This window comes from Mobula birostris, chromosome 9, assembly GCF_030028105.1.
Source record: "Mobula birostris isolate sMobBir1 chromosome 9, sMobBir1.hap1, whole genome shotgun sequence".
In the NCBI taxonomy this organism is placed as follows: Eukaryota; Metazoa; Chordata; class Chondrichthyes; order Myliobatiformes; family Myliobatidae; genus Mobula; species Mobula birostris.
The window spans coordinates 11,917,704-11,937,096 of record NC_092378.1 but is presented as its reverse complement, the minus strand read 5'-3'; positions in this window follow the sequence as shown (position 1 = coordinate 11,937,096).

Sequence of the window (19,393 nt, the reverse complement as noted above, 5' to 3'; positions counted from 1 at the left end):
TGGAGGCTGAAAATTTTCTGGACAGTAAGAAAAGAATAAAGTTGTATGATTAATTTGATGGCTTACTGAAAGAGTGTGTACACCCATAGATAGTTGAGTGACTCCTTTCTGTTCTTTCAAGAGCAATTTCATAGGTTGTTTTCATTCACTGAGGTGATAGCACTCCAGCTGCAAACTATTTCCAATCTGTCTGAAGTGGGAGGACTTTATTTTCCTCTGTAAGCTATACATCTCCAGCCTTCTTCTGTACAAATGATAAAATTGTTGTCAGCCTCCTATGTGATTAATCCCTTTCTCTGTACTTATTTATTGCTGCTCGTGCATAAATAAAAATGAGGAATTTGCAACCAAATTCAATTAGGAGAGGTTGATATCCAATATAATAACATTTTCTTTACGCTTGTACTTCAGTGATTTATGAGAATATTTATTCTGTAGGAAAAGCATCCTACTTTCTGAATCCAAACCAGAATATTGGCCCTATTATTTGGTTCTTATAGTTCCCTGACAAACTTTGGATTCATTAAAAATAATTCACAAAGCGCAGTATGTTTGAGCTGTTTTGCAGATTACTACATTCTAATATTGTAGAATTTTATCTCTAGTTGCCAGTTAAAATTAGGGTAAATGTATAAAATATGAAGAAAAGCAAACAATACAGTAATTCCGCTTGCAAATTGCCCTTCCATACAGATAGAAAACTGGATTACACAGGTGTATTTACAGAGCCAAGATGAATGTCTGGACAGAAAAAGATCCCCAAGAGTCAGACTCAACCAAACCACTCAGTAATCTCTTGTATGATGCAGTATTTGTATGCTAATCACCATAACATCCAGTAATGCTTCACTGTGAGCTATAATTAATACCGGTTTGCTGAATTGACCATGTTGGGTTCCTGATCCCTCCAGCTGTTGCTGCTTAGAAGTTTCTCATTCACTTTCATAATATGCCATGTCATAATCGATATCGTTCTTATTTGTATTCTGCAATCTGATAATTTATATTTCCAAGAGTACAGGTAAAATAGTTTGTAAATATTGTAACTTGTTTTCTACTTTACCCGTATTTTGCTATATCCCTGCATTTCCACATTGCAAATATCCTCAATATCTCCATAGATCACAGCTGAAGTGGAAGAATAGAAGGTCAAAGAAGATCTCCAAACAGTGACATGCTCTTTCAAGAATTGCCAATTGGTGGCCAATGTAGATGACTCCGGAAATTTCATAATTCATCTTAACAAGGTCACCAAGATTGCTCAGTCTGAGATTTTGTAGACACTCCCTTGTGTTTAGAGATCACTGTAATAAATATTCTGGAGGAATTCAGTGTTTGTTGGGCACCACCTGTAAAAGGAAATTGACAGTTGACTTTGCAGATCAAGACCAAGTTGCCTGGATGGCAGTATGTGTTGGAGTAGAGAAAGCTGATGGGATATATGATTGAAGTACACAAAATTATGAGGGGAACAGATAAGGTAGAAACTCTTTAAGAATAAAAAACTTTGGGAAGAAAGTTTGATTAAAAAAAACTTTCCCTTTAGAGCAGAGGTGTGTAAAACCTGGGGGCATGGGTTTAAGATAAGGGTTAGGACATTTAAAGGAGTTCTGACGAAGATTTTATTCACCCAGGGAGTGGCTGTATCTGGAATACATGGTGCAAGCTGGGGGTGGGGGGGGGGTGGAAATCAGGCAGACCCTTTAAAAACTACCTGGGCAAGTATCTACATCATGATGGAAAAGAAGACTCTTGGGCAAATGATAGAAAATAGCAATAGTAAAGATGGGGTACTTGATGGTCAGCCTGGACATTGTAGGAGCAAATGGAAAGCCATGCAGAATTGGTCTTCAATTTAATATAACCAGTTGCACAAGGAGACTAGTCGAAGTTAATCTACCTGAGCATACATTCAGAGCATCGAACGTAGAGCAATCCAACACAGGAACAGGTCCTTCAGCCCACAATATTGTGCTGAATCAAATAAATTAGTAATTAAATGGCCAAATAATTTAATACCCTTTGCCTTCATAATGCCCATATCTTTCCATTTTCCTCACATTCATGTGCCTCTCTAAACATATATTAAAAGTTTGCCTGTACCGCTACCCCAGGCAGTGCAGTCCAGGCAGCCACTGCTATCTGTGTTAAAAAAAAAACCTGCTTCTCACATCTCCTTTGAAATTAGCCCGTCTGACCTTAAATGCATGACCTCTGATTTTTGACATTTCAACCCAAGGAAAAAGATATTGTCTGTCCACTCTATCTATGCTTCTCATAATCTTATAAATCTCTATCAGATTTCCCCTCAGTCTCCACAGCTCCAGAGAAAACAAACCAAGTTTCTCCAGCTTCTCGTTTTAGCACATGCCCTCTAATCCAGGCAGTACCTTGGTAAACCTCTTCTGCGCCCTCTCCAAAGCCTCAAAATCCTTCCTATAATGGAGTGACCAGAGCTGTATGCAATACTTCGGATGTGGTCTAATTCGAGTTTTATAAGGCTGCAACATAAATTCCTGACCTTTAGGCTCAATGTCATCACTAATAAAGGCGAGAATGCCTATACCTTCTTAACCACCCTTTCAATCTGTGTAGCCACTTCAGCGAGCTATGAGCCTGGACCCCAAGATCTTGCTGCTCATCAACTCTGTGGTCTTGCCATTAACAGTGTAGTGTCTCTTTATGTTTGACCTACCAAGGAGCAACACTTCACATTTGTTTGGGTTAAACTCCATCAGCCATTTCTCCATCTATAGGTGCAGTTGATCTGTATCTCACTGTATTCTTTGCCAAAGAAGAGAAAATCTGCAGATGTTGTAAATCCGAGCAATACACACAAAATGCTGGAGGAACTCAGCAGGCCAGGTAGCATCTATGGAAAAAAGTACAGTCGACATACACGGGGACTCGCATGGGTTTCAGCTATGCCTGTCTGTTTGTCAGCTATGTGGAACAATCTATGTTCCAACCCTTCACTGGTGACTGTCCCATACTTCCCCTACTCTACATCGACGACTGCATTGGTGCTGCTTCCTGCACCCGTGCTGAACGTGTCGATTTCATCCACTTTGCCTCCAACTTCTACCCTGCCCTCAAATTCACCTGGTCCATTTCCGACACTTCCCTTCACTTTCTCAATCTCACTGTCTCTATCTCCAGAGACAGCTTATTCACCGATGTCTATTATAAACCAACGGACTCTCACAGCTACCTGGACTATACCTCGTCCCACCCTGCTACTTGTAAAAACACCATCCTCTATTCTCAATTCCTCCATCTCTGCCACATCTGCTCTCAGGACGAGGCTTTTAATTTTAGAACAAAGGAGCTGTCCTCCTTTTTCAAAGAAAGTTGCTTCTCTTCCTCCACCATCAATGCTGCCCTCAACCGCATCTATTCCATTTCATGCACGTCGCTCTTACCCCATCCTCCTACCACGCTACCAAGGATAGGATTCCTCTTGTCTTCAACTGCCACCCCACCAGCCTCCACGTCCAGTACGTTATTCTCCGAAAGTTCTGCCACCCTCAGCTGGATCCTACCACCAAATGCATTCTTCCTTCCTCCCCCCGTGGCCTTTTGTATATCGGTGGGACTTGACACAGATTCGGAGATCACTTCACCAAGCATCTACACTCCATCCATCAGAACAAGCGAGTTCTCCCATTTTAATTCCACTTCCCATTCCCATTCTGATATGTCCATCCATGGCCTACTCCACTTCGGGATAAGGCCACGCTTAGTTGGAGGAACAACACCCTATATTCTATTTGTGTAGCCTCCAACCTGATGGCATGAACATCGATTTCTCAAACTTCCAGTAATGCCTTCCCCTACCCCTTCACCATTTCCCATCTCCTTGCTCCTCTCCAATGTTATCTGCTTGTCCCCCCATCAACTCCCTCTAGTGCTCCTCCCCCCCCATTTTTTCTTTCTTTCATGGCCTTCAGTCTCTTTCCCCAATCAACTTCCTGGCTCTTTGCTTCATCTCTCCCCCTCCAAGTTTCACCTATTGCCTGGCGTTTCTCTCTCCCCTCCCCCCACCCTTCAATTGTACTCCTCAGCTTTTCTCTCCAGTCGTGCCGAAGGGTTTCGACCCAAAATGTACTTTCTTCCATAATGTTGCCTGGCCTGCTGAGTTCCTCCAGCAAATTGTGTGTGTTCTTTGCCAGTCTTCTTCACTATCCACACCGCCATCAAACTTCATGTTATCTGCAAACTTACAAACCACCCATCTACCTTCTCATCCAGATCAGCTCTATACATCACAAATAGTAGAGGTCCCAGTACAGATCCCTGTGGACACCATTAATCATTGACATACAGCTAGAATAAGACTCTCTGACCACTACTCTCTATCTTCTATGGGCAAGGTAGTTCTGAATCCAAACGGTCAATTCACTGTGGATTCCATGAATCTTACTCTTCTCGATTATCCTCCCATGAGGGACCTTGTCAAACACTTCACTAAAATCCATATAGACAACATCCACAGCTCTACCTTCATCAATCACCTTTGTCACTTCATCAAAACACTCAATCAAGTTGGTAAGACACGACTTGCCCCGCATAAACTCCTGCTGGCTCTCCCTTGTTAGATCATGGTTGCCAAAATGCTCATAAATCCCATCCATTAGAATTCTCTGCAGTATCTTCCCTACCACTGACGTGAGACACAACAATATATAGTTTCCAGGATGATCCCTGGTTCCCTTCTGGAATAATGAAACAACATTAACTATTCACATTAACTACTCACCATTTCACTGGGGCCTTGCTTGTTTCTAGAGAGGACACAAAAATATTGGTCAAGCCCACAACAATCTCTTCTCTTGCTTCCCTCAATAACCTGGGAATAACCACCTAACACTCTTTAAGAGACCCAACACTACCTCCTTCTTTACTTTGAAATTCCCCTAGCATATTAATACTCTCAGCACTGGCCTCCCTATCTTCCACATCCTTCTCCTTGGTAAATACTGAAGCAAAGTACTCATTAAGGACTTCGCTCATGTCCTCTACATCCAAGCAAATATTCCTCCCTTTATTCTGGAGTGTTCTTACTCTCCCCCTAGTTGTGCACTTGCTACTGATTTATGTTCAGAATATTTTGGGATTCTCTTTACACCTTCCCAATAAGGAGTTTCCATTGGCCCTCCTGGCTTTCCTAATTTTCTTTCTTGAGTTATTTTCCAGTTGTTTTATAATCCTTAAAGACTCTGTTTGAATCTAGCTTCCTAAGATCTACATACTTCCCCTTTTTCTCCTTGACTGAATTATTACCTCCCTTGACCTCCAAGGTTCTCTTACATTGTCATCCTTATCTTTCCTCCTGACTGGAACATACCTGTCCTGTACTCTCAGCAGTTGGTCTTTAAACACCCTTCACATGTTGGATATGCACTTTCCCAAAAATAACTGTTTCCAATTAACTTTCCCTTGTTCCATCCTAATGCTCTCTTAATTTGCCTTGCTCCAACTTAATACTCTCCCACAAGGTCCATTCTTATCCTTATCTATACCTTAAAAGTTTAGTGAGCTGTGGTCAGTGTTCCTTAACCGCTCACCCTCTGAAAGGTCAATCACCGGGCCAGGCTCATTACCCAACACTAGATCCAGAACAGCCCCGTCCTCTTCTTAGACTATCTACATAAGGATTTAAGAAACCACTCTTGATGCTCCTAACAAATTCTGCCTCATCTAAACCTCTTGATTTAAGAAGGTCCCAGTTTTTATTAGGGAAGTTAAAATCCTCTATGACAACAGCTCCAAACAAGAGAAAATCTGCAGATGCTGGAAATCTAAGCAACACATACAAAATGCTGGAGGAACTAGAGATTCAACCAGAGTGTAGAAAACACTAAACTGTGCGAATACAAAAAGAAGAAACAATAATAATAAATAAGTAAGCAATAAATATCGAGAACATGAGATGAATAGTCCGTCCTTGAAATTGAATCTATTGCTTGTGGGAACGCTTCAGTGATGGGGCAAGTGAAGTTGAGTGAAGTTATCCCCTTTGGTACAAGAGCCTGATAGTAGAGGGGCAGTAACTATTCTTGAACCTAGTGGTGTGAGTCCTGAGGCTCATGTGCCTTCGCCCTGATGGCAGCAGCAAGGAGAGAGCATGTTCTAGCTGGTGGGGGTTCCTGATGATGGATGTGAATTTTCTGCAGCACTGTTTCATATAGATGTGCTCAATGGTTGGGCGGGCTTTAGCTGTGATGGACTATGCCATATCCGCTGCTTTTTGGAGGATTTTCTGTTCAAGGGCATTAGTGTTTTCCTGCCAGGCTGTGATGCAACCAGTCAATGTACTCTCCAATACACATTCATAAAAAGTTGTCGAAGTACTAGATGTCATACCAAATCTCCTTAAACTCTGAAGAAGTAGAAATTTAAATAATAGCACTTAGAAATTTAAAGTTGCTTACCCTCTTATGTACCACTGGTTTCCTTCTCCTGAAGTCAATAATCAGCTCTTTGGTTTTGCCCTGACATCGAGTAAGAAATTGTTGCTATGGTACTACTCAGCCAAATTTCCAATCTTCCTCCTATATGCTAATTAATCACCACCTTTGATTTAACCAATGACAGTGGTGTCATCAGAAAACTTGAATGTGGTGTTGGAGATGTGCTTAGCCAGTCAATCATAACTGTAAAGCGAGTAGAGCTGGGGATGGACCACATAGACCTGTGGTGCACCTGTGCTGATGGAGGTTGTGGAGGAGGTGCTGTTGACAATCTGAACTGATTGGGGTCTGCAAGTGAGGAATTCCAGCGTCCAATTGCACAAGGAGGTATTGAGGCCAAGGTCTTGGAGTTTATTGATTAGTTTTGAGGGAATGATAGTATGGAATGTTGAGCTATAGTTGATCAAGAGCATCCTGATATACACATCCTTGCTGTCCAGGTGTTTCATGATTGAGTGGAGAGCCAATGAGATGGCTGGCATCTGTTGTGGACCTTCTGCTCTGGTAGGCAAATTGGAGTGGATCTAAGTCGGTTCTCAGGCAGACATTGATATGCTTCATCACCAACACTTCATCAAAACACTTCATCACTGTGGATGTAAGTGCTACTGGGCAATAGTCATTGAGGCAAGTCACCACAATCTTCTTGGGTACTGGTTTAATTGAAGCCTGCTTGGAGCAGGTGGGTACCACACACCGCCAAAGCAAGAGGTTAAAGATCTCAGTGAACACACTAACCAGTTGATCTGCATAGGTCTGTAATTTGTAATTACAGAAGCAGCACACCTGAAATGATAGTGCCCTGCAACTGATTAAACACATACCTTAATAATGCAGATTACTAATTCTCTTTAGCATTCTACTATTAACAACCAGTTCTCCAGGACCTCAAATGTGAGTCACTGAACCAGAGAAAATCGCTCAAATCTTTCAGTTTGATGTGGAAGTATGAAGGTTGTGCTCTAAGTGTCATCAGTCAATGGTGTGAATGTCAAATAACATTCCATATCCCAACCAACGCTGAGTTGAAAATATTACTCAAGAATTATTTGGCTTCAAAGGTATGCAGAATTCTTTAGTTCATGCTTATTTGCATTAAAAAAACAGAGGAGCATCTCATGCCTTCAAGCTCTCTGCTGTTAGTGCAGTGAAAAGCATTATGTTCATCACAAGATCAACCACCCTTTATGAGACACTTGCTCACTATTCCTCAAGCGTCTTCAAATGCCTTGACTGATTACCCAACTAAACACTTAATTACAACTTTTCATTTAAATTGTTATTCAAATTTCATTATGAATAAATAAATAAACACAATTTGTCCAATTAACACTTCTTGTTTCGGGTCAATAACTTTTGAATTATTTTCTAACAAATTTCATTGCTTAATTAGTTTATTACATTCTCGGATTTGATCAGTAATCTCACAGCCAAAGGCTCTTTTGAGAAATGTGAACCCAATGTGATAGAATTTTGTATGCAGCCCAAAGCAGGCACAGATCAGACAGAAATGAGTCTTGAACTTAAAACAATGCCAATTATACTGGAATGAGAACTGCATTGATTAAGGTAGATTGAGAAATTAGATTAACAATTCTGGCATTAAACAATGACAAATATGAAGGAAATATTTCAAAATTCTCTACGAATATACATTCCATTGCAAAGTTTAAAAAATCATGAGAAAATTGATCAATATGCAGATAACAACAGTGGTTAAAGTATTGGTTTAAAACAGGGATTACCAACCTTTCTTATATCATTAACCAAAGAGTCTATAGACACCAGGTTGGGAACCCCTGGTTTAAAATAAATCCATATTGATGCCAAGAAGTGAAAGTGGGGATTGGTAAAGTTTGAAAAAGCAGAAATGAATGGCCAACAAAATGATCTGTGCAGATGACAAATGGTTCAAAATGGCTAAAATGGTTCAATTTCATATAAAAGAATGCATAGAGTATACAATCTGAAATCCTTACTCTTTGCAGACAGCCACAAAACAGAAAAAATCCCAAAGAACTCCAAGGCCACTCCTCCCCTATGCACAAACAACAACAAAAGCATGCTCCAGCTTCCTCCCACATGCTCCAGCAAATACGCTGACCCCCCCCCCCCCCGCACACCATGCAAGCAATAGCAAAGTCCCTAAAGAGACCATGACCTAGAGTCCATCAAAAAAAAACTACAGTTTGGAATACATATGTCCTGCACTTTCCTCATTTTCCTCAGAAACGCACACTATTGCCGTTCTGCTAACATCCCTGCCAGCAGCTCCTTCCAATTTACTTTGGCCATCTCCCCTCTCATACCACTGTAATTTCTCTTACTCCACTGAAGTACTGCTACATCAGACTTTACTTTCTCCCTCTCAAATTTCAAGTCGAAGTCAATCATATTGTGCTCACTGATTCCTAAAAGAACGTTAAGCTCCCTAATTGCCTCTGGTTCATTTCCAACACCCAGTCCAGTATAACTGATCCAGTAGTAGGCTCAACAACAATCTGCTCTAAAAAGCCATCTCTTTAGGCATTCAACAAACTCACTTTCTTGAGATCCATTACTAAACTTATTTTCCCAACCAACCTGCATGTTAAAATCTCCCATGACTACCATAACTTTGCCCTTTTGACTTGCCTTTTCTATTTCCTGTTGGAATCTGTGGTCCACCTCCCAGCTACTGTTGGCAGACCTGTTTGTAATTGCCATCAACGTCCTTTCACCCTTGCAGTTTCTTAAATCAACCCACAACATCTTCTGATCCTTTCTACTGATTTGATGCCATTTTTTACCAGTCGGGTCACACCACCCCCTCTGCCTACTTTCCTATCCCTCCAATATAACATGTAACCTTGGACATTCAACTCCCAACTACAGCCGCGATTCAGTGATGGCCACAACATCATACCTGGCAATCTGCAATAGTGCATCAGGATCATCCACCTTATTTCTTATACTACAAACATTTAGATGCAACACCTTGAGTACCATATTTGCTATCCTTTCTGATTCTACATCCCTAATGTTTTGATACTCAGCCTACTGGCTGCAACTAAGTCCCATCACCTGCCTGCCCTTCCTGACAGTCTGACTGCACGCTATCTCCCCAACAACTCTAACAAACCTGCTGGTGAGAATGTTGTCCCTACGGTCTCATTCCCTATACCATCAGATTTCTGAACAGTCCATAAACTCATGAACCTTAACTACCTCAGTACTTTGCTCTTTATTGCTCTGTTCATTTATTTACTCATATTTTTACTGCAATTTATAATTTATTTTTATGTATTTCTTTATACTGCTGCCGCAAAACAACAAATTTCACTACCTACTGTCTCTCAGCGATAATAAATCTGATATTGATTCAGATTTTTATAACATATATATAGAACATTCTGATTCTGTTTTTTATTTTATACGCTTTAAATTGAAACATTTAGGCCTAATAGCTTTAATGACCAGCCAAGATGAGGACAGGGCACTTACAGCTGCCTGGGAAGTTATGGGGACAGGAATGAAAAAAGATGCCTTGCCCTTGAGTCCAGGATACTTCTGGCAGCAAGATAAGCCCTTCAAATGTGGATTGGAAAAGGGATGACAGTGGGCAGTGGGCAGTGGGCCTGTGTTGCATAATTCAGACCACTGCCAGGCTGTTTACTCTTGCTGGCACCTTTGACCTTCGCTACTCTGCAGACTTTTGCCATGCAGTTAATTTAAGCTGCAACTCATCCAGAGCTCAGCTTAACTGCCTAAAGACTAAACAACATTGACTTCTACACAATTGTCGCCCTTGATTGGCTTCCTGTGATTACATTTAAATTATTTATTGGCACTAAATAATACCTAAACAGTAACTCTGAATTTATATCTTGTCTTCCTCTAAGGTCTTCCAATTTTGATCTCTCATGAATTCTCCCCATCTCAGTCACTCAATAAAAGGTTAAAACTTCAAACAGTTTGGACATTTCAAATGTCAAACATTTCTATCTAAATGTAAATTGATATTGTTAATGGCTCCTGTATATTGATTAGAAGCTATTGATTATGATTAATTAGACTGAAGTTTTTTTTATTCACTAACATCTGGTAGTATGGGAGAGTATGAACATTCTAAATTTAAAATTAAGAGCCAAAACTGGGTAACTGGAATGCGTTAAAGATGAAACGATCTTTTCATTCACTTTGATGACTGGCCAAATTAAGCATCCAAATTGTACATACTGCCACGTATAAACTTCTTAGTTCATGTTAGAATAACTTTTTGTACATATAAGACTATAAGACCATAGATATAGGAGCAGAATTAGGCCATTTGGCCCATTGAGACCACTCCAACATTTCAATGGCTAATCCATTTTCCCTCCTAGCCCCAGTCAAATGCCCTCGCCTCATATCCCTCATGCCCTGACTACTCAAGAATCTATCAACCTCTGCCTCAAATATACCAATGACTTGGTTGCCACAGCCACCCGTGGCAATGAATTCCACAGATTCACCACTCTCTGGCTAAAGAAATTCCTCCTTACCTCTGTTCTAAAAGGACACCTTTCTATTCTGTGGCTGTGTCCTCTGATCTTAGCCTCCCTAACCATTGAAAACATTGTCTCCAGATCCACTCTATCAAGGCCCTTCAACATTTGATAGGTTTCAATGAGGCCACCCCCCATTCTTCTGAATTCCAGTGAGTACTGGTCCAGAACCATCAAACACTCTTCATATGACAAGTCTTTCAGTCCCAGAATCATTTTTGATTGTTAATTCACTCTTCGCCATTTGAACTGGTATTATTTATTAGATGCTTCCTGATGGGTCATAAAAGTTTAAAGGAGTTGTGATTAGACATTGTTGAATTCATAAGGGATTAATAATCTATGGTTATATCTTTGTGTTATTCTTTAGAAATGTTTATGATGATTTTACAAACATAGAATATTGCTTCTGAGTTTTGAAAGGGACTTGAAATGGGCTCTGTAAATTTCTGGCCATTTAAATCAACTTTGCTCAGATTGCCTGTTGGGACCTATTAAAGATAAACAATTTCCTAAAATCCCTTACAAAATCTTTAAATGCCCATTAAAATGGTTGCTACAGTAAGTTCAACTTAAAAACAACATGACTGTTTATTAGTAGATACATCAAGGCCAGCCAAAATATCAAATAATGTTTATGACATCTTAAAATTTGTGCATAAGTATGCTTTTCATTCACATTGATCACAATTTGCTTTGTGAACATTGGATGAATTGTCTGAGAAATTTAACAAAATTCTACCTCAGCTACAAATTGTTTCCTTCCATGCCTTGTGGTGCATCAGGCATTACTTTTGCCATTTCCACAGCATTTACTGTTTTTTATGAGGCCGAAGTGCTAGCTCGTTGCTCAACCAGGCACAGATGGAAAGCATGCAGGGAGTTGGCTAGGTTCAAACTCAGGACCATTCGCCTTGAAGTCCAGTGCTGATGCCACTACTTCACTGGCCGGCTTAAGAAGGGAAATAATCCACATTAAATCCATATATAAAGTCAATCACTGTATCCATTCATTCTGAGAATGGGAAAATATGTTAAAAATCCTAATTTTATTCTTAACAGTATGGAGCAACAAAAGGATCTTGGGGTTCCCATCCATAGATCCCTCAAAATTGTAACACAGGTTGACAGGGTGATTAAGAAGACATATAGTATGTTGACCTTCGTTAGTCGGGGTATTGAGTTCAAGAGCTGCGAGATAATGTTGCAGCTCTATAAAAATGGGGTTAGACCACTCTTAGAGAATTGTGTTCAGTTCTGCTTGCATCATTATAAGAAATTTTAGAGAAGGTTCAGAGGAGGTTTACCATGATGTTGCCTGCATTGAAGAGCATGTCCTATGAGGATAGGGTGAGAAAGCCAGGGCATATTTCTTTGGAAAGAAGGAAGATGAGAGGTGACTTGATAGAGATGTACAAGATGATAAGAGGCATAGATAGAATAGACAGCCAGAGAGTATTTTCCCAGAGTGGAAATGGCTAATACCTTTCAGGAGGTTAAGGGACATAACTTTAATATGTTTGAAGGGAAGTATAGAGGGGATGTCAGAGGTAGGTTTTTTTTAATACAGAGTGAGTGCATGGAATGCACTGCTAAGAATGGTGATAGAGGCAGATTCATTAGATAGACCTGTGGATGAAAATAAAACTGGAAGGCAATTTGGGTGGAAAAGGTTAAATTGATCTTGGATGAGGTTAAAGGGTTGGCACAACATCATGGGTCAAATGGCCTGTACTGTGCTGCTCTGCTATATGTTCTATGTTCTAATCAATTTCTTGTCTTCAGTATGCCATAAAGGTTGAGTATGTTAATGACTGTAGCCCCTTCAACCTACAGTTTAGTTTTGCAACAAATAAACTTAAACATGCTTTATTGCCTGATTTACAAAATGACTTGGTAATTTGTAATTCAAGAATGTTTCAATGCAGACCTGGTTTGGGGTTAGGTGTAAATAACCAAAGTGAGGCAGCTAGGAGGTGGACTGTGGTGGAAATAAGACAAGAAATGTAACGATATACTTCAGGAAATGAGGAAGGTACTTGGTAAAAGGTAAAAAGAAGAAGGAAGGAAAATGGAAAGATGACGAGAAGACAAGAGAAATCATTTGGACAGATGATTCTTGCTAAAATTGTACTCAATTGAAGAGTAGTGAGATGAAGAGGAACGGATGCCGTGGGGAGATTTGTGCAGTAAAGTTGCGGGGCTGGGATGCTTAACGCATCTGTTCCATTACTGATTTCTTCTTGCTTGATGAATTCAATAAACCTTCAGTGATGTAGTTTTGTTTGATGCATGCAAATTAAATGTCTTCAGTGAAGAACTGGGATTTTTGTGTGATTTGTTCAACAACATTGTTTTTAATCGATACATCAGCTATAAATGATATCTACATCCGGCTTGAAGCCCGAGAAGAGTTCATTCGTCATATACGCCAGGAAAGAAGTAAATCTATTTTTATACTTCGTGAATCTTCAAACAGTTCACGAGCCTGAATGTGAAGAGGAGTAATAGTCTGGTTAAATCATTCACAGCATTATTAATGTGAAAATTAGCCAGTATTTTTGTGGAGGGAGAGATTCCCCATGAATCATGGACCATCACCTATTTCTGGCTGATGTTACTACTCCACTTGGTTGGCAGGGTTGAGATATGTGTCTTCCTTCTTCTATCCTGCATGTCACCCTTGTGCAAGGTGTAGCACCTGTTTAGCTCCCCCCACCCCCGATCAGGGTCACATAAAGCTATGGGTCATATGAACAACTGGTTCATATCACAAGTTCTGGTTATGCGACCGCTGATGGCAGGCAGGCAATCTCTGAAGTATTGATAATGGCTGGGCTTTCCCGTCTTGTAAAGGCACTGCCTAGAAGAAGGCAATGGCAAACCACTTCTGAAGAAAGTTTGGCATGGTCAATCATGCCTACGTCATATGACACGGAATATAACGGCAATGACGACAACTGGTGGTTTCAAGAAATTTGCATCCTGTCCAATCTCTCGATGAGTTTCATGATATTGTTGACTTTGCATATTAATTGTGTATTCATCTGAGGACAGAAACTTAAAATGCAAAATGAACAGCATGATTGCTTTTAAATCAATGTCATTCTGATGATGTTAATCTACTTTTCTGGCTGCAACAGTAAATGGCATGCAGATTGTGAATTTTCAAATGGTTCAAATGTCTCAAGTTCATATTAGAGAATGTATACAGTATACAATCTGAAATTCTTACTCTTAAAAGAGACAACTACAAAACAAGAAACCATAAAGAATGAATAATATTAACATCAGAACCCCAAAGACACCCTCCTCCCTCCCACACACAAGCAGCAGCAAAAGCATCAATCGTCCCCCTCCCCCATAAGAGATTTGAAAACATCTTTTTCTATCCCTTTATTCAATTTTCTCACCCTTCCTTTTTTTCTGCACTGCCCTGGCATTATATTTACTCATTATGATTCATCCTCTTACCTGAATTTATTTCTCGGTCCTTGATCCAGTTTGGTTACCAGCGTTCTGGATATGCTCTCTCCCCTTGTTGTCTCTTATCAGCTAACTTAGCTGGCAATTTACAAGGCAAAATGTCCTGAAGATGAGAATGCAAAGATAATGTTACAAGGTACACAACTTCTACAAATACTATCCTATCAACTCATTCTGAGATAAGTTCAAATAGAGCATTTTAAATGCAGTAGTGGTTATGGTCCGTTTTGCACTATGCATGGCCTGTATGAAGTAAGCAGAGGTGTTTTGCATCATGGGTGATTCTTTGGAATGTAACGGCGTTGTCTCGGAGAGTGCTGATTTGCCCTTTGACTACAGGGACCAGCTGGATCTCCGAAAACTTTAGTCTGTCAGATTAGTTGAAGTCTTGGCACCAGTTTGGCAACCAATTATCCCACAAAAGAGGCTGATCTAGTGTACATGGAACCACGTAACAAACCAAAGGAGCCTGACGAAGTAACAGTACAATAATTGAATTGCTGCCAGAGGTTACAATAATATCTGATAAAAAGTTCCTCCAAAAATGGACACAGTTTTTTAAAAGATAGACATAACTGAATGGTCGCTTGCTGCTTTTTTATCATATTCCTCATTCTAATAATCTCTCACATTCAGTAATTTCCCTGAAAATCTTTCTTTCATACTTCTGATGATGTTAAATTTTTACTGGAAAGTTACTGACCCGTGGCAAGTAATTCACTCATTTTCCTATGAAACCTAACTGTTTACAAACCCATACAAAGGTTTTCTCTTAACTTTTCTACTTCTCTTGTCTAAGGTTGCTAAATGTAAAGGTAACATTTTCTCTATCTGGGTCTACTGGAAGTTATAACTGATCCTGTGATATGTAGTTTAAGAGAATCTAAAGTAAAATGACCTAACTCCTACGTTTCACTTACCATCATTTCTTTTTAAATGTTTTGCTGATTTTAGGAAAGGTTCTTCCGAATCAGAATCAGAATCAGGTTTAATATCACCGGCATATGTCATGAAATTTGTTGTCTTTGCACAGCAGTACAATGCAGTACAGGATACTAGTAAAAATTGAATTACAGTAAGTATATATCTACTAAATAATTAAATTAAATTAATAGTGCATAAATAGAAAGAAAAATGTATTGAGGTAGTGTTTATTGGTTCAATGCCCTTTGGGATACAGGATGGCAGAGGAGAAGAAGCTGTTCCTGAATCGTTGAGGGTGCGCCTTCAGGCTTCTGATGGTAGCAATGAGAACAAGGCATGATCTGGGTGATGAGCTGGGTTCTTGGATTGTTCTATTCTTGTTCACTTCAGTACTTTGTATTAGCATCATGAGTGTACTTTTTAGAACATAGACTATAGAACATAGAAATCTACAGCACATTACAGGCCCTTTGGCCCACAGTGTTGTGCTGACTATGTAACCTATTCTAGAAACTGCCTAGAGTTACCCTACCGCCTAGCCCTCTATTTTTCTAAGCTCTGTGTACCTATCTAAGAGTCTCTTAAAAGACCCTATTGTATCCGCCCCTACCAGCGTCACTGGCAGTGCATTCCAAGCACCCACCACTCTGTGTGAAAAACTTACCTCTGACATCCCCCTTGTACCTACTTCCAAGCATCTTAAAACTATGCCCCCTCACGTTAGCCATTTTAGCTCTAAGAAAAAACCTCTAGCTATCCACGCGATCAATGCCTCTCATCATCTTATACACCTCTAGGGTCACATCATCCAGGATCGGCACAGTTATGACAGCATTTATATTTGATTGGTCTATAAGCACATACTGTACTCTTAGTTTTAAAGTGAGGAGCAGCTGGTTGGGTAAGAAGGTCACGTGCAGTAGATCACATTGCAGAAAAATACTAGTTTAATTAATCTTGCAATCATATTTTTTCATTATCTATCCCTTCTCCTACCCCACTAGTCTCCCATCTACGCATAATCCCCTTAGTTTATCAAGTTTCATCTATTAACCTGGAGCTACTGTCTGATCTTTCTTTTTTTTATGGGTACAGCTAGGCTTACAAACAAGCAGGAAACTTGTTGATGATGCCAATGGCAAAAACCTTCAATACAGTTTCTTCACAGTGGCCCATTCTCACAATTTATATCCTCTACCCAAAGAAAAGAGGAAATAATGGAAACCCAATTCTATATTCTGTTTTATATCTGTAGTCAATTGCAGAGAAATCCATCTGTAGCTAGCACCTAAGAATCAAAGGCATATTTAATCATTTTGGGAATAGTTGAGACCAGTCGCTGTGGAATTTGATGGCTATTGAGTGGAAGTCCAAGTAAACATAGCTGTTCATTTCCTGGAAACAAATTTCACCCAGTAAAATCAGCTCATACAAAGAGATGCCAAGGCTGTAATTTTATGCTTAGCGAATGATTTATATACAGTGTTCTGACAGATAGTCTTGATCAGTATCTCCCCTGATACTGCCACAGCCGCTCAGAATCCAGCAAGGTTTCCAAATGAAACAAGGTCAGAGAGAAGATGAGTGATAGAAACAAGGAGAAGAGATATCATCAAGTATCTATTTCTCAGATATACATTGAACACATTAAATTAACCATTCTCTTACACTGTTAGGAAAAGGCTGTGGAGTGGAGTTTGAAACAGTTACAAAATGCTATAGTCCCCAATGGTTAGTGTGCTGATTGTAATAGGTTCTATATCATACAATGTCCTATAAAAGGGAGATGGGCACATCACTCATATACATAAATAGGACTCCTTGTTGTAGTTGTGTCCAAAAGAAAGTTATGCAGTTGCTATTTTGTTTTCCTAAATTTTGGGATGCTGTCAATGAACCAGGGAGAGTTTTCTGTGTGTCTTATGGATGAGAGAACGGGAATGCTATCCTAAGGCAACTAAGGAAGGCTGCTTCATGATGTTTACTCCACTCTGCGCTGCACTGAGGCTGAAACGGTAGCCTGCTCTGGCTGCTCTGGGCTTCGTGTCTGTGGGCTCTGTGGCTTTCTAAATGCTATTTGCTTACTTTTATTGTTTACACGATTTGTTTTTGATCTCTCGACGCAGTGGGTGCTGGTCTTTTTTTTATATGGACTCTTTTGGGTTTCTTTGTCCTGTGGCCCCTGTAAGGAGATGAATCTCAAGGTTGTATAATAAATGTACTTAGAACTTTGAAAAGAAAACTCGGTTTTGGCTCACTTCACTCTCCACCCTCCTCACACCAGTTCAATCAGCAACTTTCATTCAGATATATCATTCCCATCCGCAATTACCTCTACTTATATTCCAACAAGGCCTGGTTTCTCCCTGTGGCATTGACCCATTTTAATCCCTTACCCTTCTACCTTGCTTGCTTCCTTACTCCTTCATTCTTTTGTTATGCAATCTCACCCAAACCTCAATATTCATGACGCCTTCCTCACTCTCTTCCTCCTCTTTGATTGCATCTTTGTCTGAAACCTCTACATCCTTTTAACTCATGTAACCATCCCACCAGACATAATCATTCAAAGTCTCCTTCCTGTAATGACCTTTCTTCCACAAGCTTCTGTATCTTTCTCTGAAGTTCTAAGGAATCTTATCTCCCTCACCCCTCAACCTGCTTTCTTCTGAGAACCACTTCGTCTGTATCCCAATGCCATGGCTCCCTCTTCCTACCTACAATGTTCTCTTTTGATTCTGTTCAGCTGTTTGTCAGGGAACAGAAGGAAAAGATCATAATAAGGCCTTGTCATTAAATTTGACAGGATCTCCACTGTTCTCCCATTCCCCCTCCCCTCAGAGAATTGCCAAATAAAACATGTACTATTACATAAACACGAGGTATTCTGCAGATGCTGGAAATTCAAGCAACACACATCAAAGTTGCTGGTGAACGCAGCAGGCCAGGCAGCATCTCTAAGAAGAGGTACAGTCGACGTTTCGGGTCGAGACCCCTCATCAGGACTAACTGAAAGAAGAGCTAGTAAGAGATTTGAAAGTGGGAGGGGGAAGGGGAGATCCAAAATGATCGGAGAAGACAGGAGGGGGAGGGATGGAGCCAAGAGTTGGACAGGTGATTGGCAAAAGGGATATGAGAGGATCATGGGACAGGAGGCCCAGGGAGAAGAAAAAGTGGGAGGGGGGGGAAACCCAGACGATGGGCAAGGGGTATAGTGAGAGGGACAGAGGGAGAAAAAGGAGAGAGAGAGAAAGAATGTGTGTATATAAATAAATAATGGATGGGGTACGAGGGGGAGGTGGGGCATTAGCAGAAGTTTGAGAAGTCAGTGTTCATGCCATCAGGTCGGAGGCTGCCCTGATTATGCGACCACTGACGCCAGGCAGAAAATCTCTGAAGAGTATTGATAATGGATGTGGTCATCCATCTGTAAAGTCACTGCCCAGAAGAAGGCAATGGCAAACCTTTTCTGTAGGAACATTTGCCAAGATCAATTATAGTCATGAAAAGATCATGATCACCTACATCATACGGCACGGCGCATAATGAACGAATGAAATATTACACTCTCTGCCTTAGGATCATTGAATTCTGAGTTTTACATTTCAACTATGAATTTCTAATTACTCATTTATGGTGGAACTGCATGTGTGAAGCTGTCATGCAAATATTACGCCCTCCACACTGGTGTTTCTGCAGCAATTCGAGTTAGGAGGAGGATACAATTTCAGTATGAGAATTTCACACTGGAAATTTCATTAGAACTATACGAAAGGGTGACAGGAAGCACATGCAGATACAATACATTTCAAACATTATAAAATTATGAGCGCTGTATAGTAGTCCATTACACTTTACTGTAATATTTACCAGTGGTTTTGGCCCTTTCTCATTACCGGACTTTCAGTATCTGCTGTCCTTTATTTTTGGTTCTATCATCTAATGCTGTTGGAAGTTCTACTTCTCTCTTTCAAAACATTTTGT